We start from the raw sequence: 4,597 nt of genomic DNA, 5'->3' as shown, positions 1-4,597 counted from the left end.
GTGGATGTGTCACCTTACGTGGCAAAGGGGATTCAGGTAGCAGATGGAATTAAGGTTGCTAATAGGCTGACTTTAACACGGAGAGATTATTCTGGATTAACCAGATGGGACGATGTAATCACAAGCATCCTTGAAAGGGGAAGAGGGAGGCAGAGTCCTTCTCACATCGCATCGCTGGCCAGAGTGATGCGATGTGAGAAGGACTCTGCCAGCCATTGCTGGCTTTGAAGATGGAGGGAGGGGGCACGGACCACGGATCGTGGGCGGCCGCTACAGGGGGGGATGGCCAGGGCACAGATTCTCGCCTGGCATCTCGAGGCGGGATGCAGCCCTGCCACCTCTTTGATGTTAGCCCCGTGAGACCCATGCCAGACGTCTGACCTCCAGAACTGTAAGATAATAAGCGTGGATTGTTTTAAGCCACTAAGTCGGTGGCCACCTATTATGGCACCACAGGAAACTAATGGCGTCATAGGAAGCTAATACGCAGATACTCCCTTCATAGCGGCCTAATCCCCAAGGCTGAAATATTTCAACCAGGGAAGCAGCCTGTGACGTTTACTATAAGGGATGAGGCTTAGGAAAAAAAAAAAAAATGCAGAGTGTTCCTCGATGAAAAATTCTCAAGTTTTAAATGCTCAAAGTGCCAGACTGAGTAGAACCCATTAGGGCCCGAACAGACTTGATTTTGAGTTAAGCGAGCCTGACGAGTAGGTTGTTAGAAACTCTGACCTGATTTAGTCCCCGATGAAGCACAGCATGATTAATGCCAAGTGACCACAACGCTGAGAAACCAGACCCGGGGCGGAGTCGGGGGAACCTCCGGGGGGCGCCGATGCCTGAAGGTGACGTGAGTCACCACGCGGGTCATGCCAACGGCGGTCTCTTGTCACGGGGATGCATCCTACCCTCCTGCAACGGCTATTTTTATCAGAAATTTACTAAAGAGTAGGAGGATGAAGAGGTCACGATGACATCACGCGCTGGAGGGACACGGACTCGATCCGGGACAAGTCTTCACTGACTGAATTTCAGATTACAGAACTAGACTTTTCAAATGTGACTGCCCGGAGCTGGGGACTGGAAGCGTGGCTGTTAGAATTGGCACAACTCACGTCATTGGGTTCTTTCAGTGATTTAAGCATGATTCCGTTTATTCTACTCGTGTTCGTTCCTTCCTCAAACATGTATAAAGTGCCTACCAAATGCCCAGCATGGGAAATACAAGGTCCGGGACTGCACAGTCTCCCTCTCTAGGAGATGTCAGGGCAGTTGGAGGGAAGGACTGTGCACCAACTCTGAGAGTCTTGTGTTACGTTCCGTGATTGAGCTTCGCCCCGGGACGCGTGGAGAAACGGCGCTTGTCTCGGCCCAGGCCTGGCGGTAAGAGGGGGTCGGCGAGGGCTGGAGTTCAAGGCGAATTTTAAAAGATAAAAATTGGGATAGAGCGGGCAGTCTAGCGGGAGAAACGTCCGGGTGCTATGAAAGAGCACAGAACATTCAGAAATGCTAAGAACTGGGACGTGGCCGGCGTTCGGGGTGCATTTCTGCAGGTGAAGCTGGGAAGACGGGGCGGGGGCGGGGGCGGGGGCTGGTCATGAAGCGTTCTGTGTGATGTGCTAAGATGAGGACAGAACGAACGGACGGAGGGTGCGAAGCAGGGCTGTGACGCGCCGAGACCTGGTTTCGGAAAAGTCACTCAGGCGGCTGTGAGGACAGAGTCCCGGAGGGGAGGCAGGCCGGATGCAGGTGGACCAGATGGGAGGCAAGGGACCGACCGGGCTGCGGGCAAAGGTGCTCCTTGTAAGGAGAGGCCAGCCTCGGGGGGAAGCTAAGGCGTCTTCTAAGTTGGGCCGAGAGCTTCAGAATCCATTCAGTTCGCCTGAAACACTAGGAAAGTGACCCACGTGGAAGGCTCCTGTCAGCAGACACAGTACGTTCTTTTGGCTCCACAAGAGTTTGTGGGCTGAGAACAGACGGAACAGAAGACTGTGTTTAATATGCCGTTGTGTATTGTTGTCGTCTGCCGTGATTATAGGCTGGGCTCCTGGTTTTTCACTCAGAGCCATTTATTCAGAAAATCTATTATTCAGAATCCGAGTTCTTTCCTCATTAATTCCGGGGCGGCTTTCCGTTGCCCAGTGAGTGAGCTACCTAATAGCACCTGCCTGAAATCGTTACTGTAAGAGGAAGCCATGGGGTTGTATTTGATATAAATGATTTGTTTCCTGGAGTTGTCATTTTATTAAAGGGGGACCCAGTAAACCACCTTGGCAAATGAAGGTGACGTCCTGGCTTCTGTGAGCTCCCCGGGAGGTTAATGAACGATTAGAAGCAAACAAATGACAACATGGCTCAGGAAGAAGGTGACATTTCTCAAGTGGCGGGTCACCATGCCTGGGGAAGTGAGGCATTGTTTTTTGAAAGGGCTGTGTGGTCCGCTTCCTCATAAGTGTGGTGACCAGGGAGAGAGAGACAAGTGACAGGCTGAGCAGAGGGCCCAACAGCCTCAGTCTGATCGCTTGAGTTATTCCCAAGTGGATCAACTAGGAATTAACTTCACTAGTCCCCTCAGGGGACATGGAAAAATACTCTGAGTTTCTATTGCTCTGAGAGAGACGCAGGCAGGCTGATGCTCACAGGACCTGAGGTTTTCATCTGAGGTGACTGTGGCTTTGTACTAGTTTCTTTCGGTAAGTTCTTGGTCTCTTTAAAAGTTCAAGTTGAAAGGAACAGGGAGAATTAAGACACAGACTATTGAGACATAGTCTAGAATTTAGTTCAGTAACTGAAAGAGGACGTTTTCTTTGTAATGCATTATACAGTAATTATACCCGTTTTCTAATTTTGTTGATTTAGGTGCAGACATATGTACAGGCACACAATTTACATGCTATTTAAGGGTCAGAATTAATTCGTACTTCCCAAAACATAAACAGAATATTTTATTATTATTATTATTATTTTCAGGCGAGGCAACCCTGGGTTGACCTCACAGATCGCAAGGACCTTGTCAGTTTACAATCCCTTATTTTTCTCGTCTTCCTAGGTGGTCTCCCATCCAAGTACTAACCAGGCCCGACCCTGCTTAGCTTCCGAGATCAGACGGGATCGGGCTTGTTCAGGGTAGCGTGGCCGTAGACTAAATCGAATATTTTCATGATTTGGCACTTTTTAATTTCTGAGAATCCTGGAGAACAAAACGGTACCTCTGAGGGCCGGGTGGGTGAGACCATCCAAAGACGGCGTGGGGTGCCGCCCTCACCGTTCTCATTACCGGAGGGACTCGCGACACGCTTTCCGGCCATTTCCCTCCCTCTCCCCGCTCTGTCTCCCCTTGTCCTTCCCTCAGATACCGGCGTCTCTGTGCTGTTTCATTTCTCCTAAGCGAGCAAGAACAGGGGCCAGTGGCCTCACTCTGCTATGAGTCCAGCTCTGCCCAAAGGGTTGGACTGGCCCACACTCCTGCAACACGCTTCCCCACCCCCTCGCCTAACCTTCTCTTTATAAGGGCCCCAGGGTGACACTTAGACAGCGGTGCCCGCACTAGACTATTGGGAAAATGTCCAGGGGAGTTTTTAAAACACAGATTCACAGGCCCGGCCCCTAACCTACAGGCTCAGACTCCCCATGAGGTGAGACCTGGGAATCTATATTTTTGTAAAAGCTTTTCCAGTGGTTTGCATGTAGTTGGTCTGAGAGGTGGCATGTAGGTACCAGAGGCAGAGAACACCTGCGTGGCACACAAGCCTCCTCGTACAGGTAATGTGTCCCTTTGGCCATCTCTGCTGCCCTCATGGGCGCTACGTTGGGCCCATGCCTCCTGGATGCCTGATGTGAGTTTGGGGCCATCGTTTGTTTGCAGTTATGTGGTCTGCCCTCCGTGGACATCGCTAGGCTGCTTGATGCAGAAATCCCGGCAGCAGTGGGGACCTCGCGAAGGCCAGTCCCCCGGGTCCTTTGTAGAGCCCACACGAGAGCCTCCCCGGCCACTGGCACGAGCCACCACAGCCTCTCTCCCCTGCTAAAGTCTCAGAAGTCGAAGAGTGATCCCTGAAGAACTAAGTTCCCACTTCTACACTCGGAAGGGACATTAATGGTTAAAAACAATACGCGAAAATATCCCCTGCCTACATTCACTTCTGCTGCAAACTCATGCATTTCCCGGAAATTTTGTTTACACATCTGCTCGCAGAAGTATTATATCTGAGTTAGTGTGTTGTCAGGCCTAATTTAAGAACGAAATTTAGATGGTGAGCTCGAATTGTTGCTGCAGCCGCGTCTGTTCATCCCGGACTCCCTTCATGCACGACGAATGCCTCGTACAAACAGGAGCAGCTGCGCTGAGCCAGAGACCCCTCAGGGACGTGTCTAGTGAGAGGCCCTCAGGAACCCCAGTCCTGGGACTTACAAATATGCCTGTCCCGGTCCCCTCTCAATCCCGCCCCCATTTCTCCTCGCGTCTCCCCGCCCACATAGCTCGTTCTAAATACCATCACAAGGCTCCAGATCCTCAGGGTAGTCATCATCTTTTCCATTAACGTGATTATCTCGTTCCAGGGTCCACTGGAACGCGCGCTGCGGCGGGAACTTTGGG

The 4,597-nt window shown here is 51.3% G+C and overlaps 1 pseudogene; it reads right to left on the bottom strand.

Moving 5' to 3' along the window:
• Positions 1–3,015: 3,015 nt before the first annotated feature.
• Positions 3,016–3,143, bottom strand: LOC111740577 (annotated as a pseudogene).
• Between the last annotated feature and the right edge of the window lie 1,454 nt (positions 3,144–4,597).

Source organism: Pteropus vampyrus, unplaced genomic scaffold, assembly GCF_000151845.1.
Source record: "Pteropus vampyrus isolate Shadow unplaced genomic scaffold, Pvam_2.0 Scaffold65, whole genome shotgun sequence".
Classification (NCBI taxonomy): domain Eukaryota; kingdom Metazoa; phylum Chordata; class Mammalia; order Chiroptera; family Pteropodidae; genus Pteropus; species Pteropus vampyrus.
This window is presented reverse-complemented; position numbering and strand designations above follow the sequence as displayed.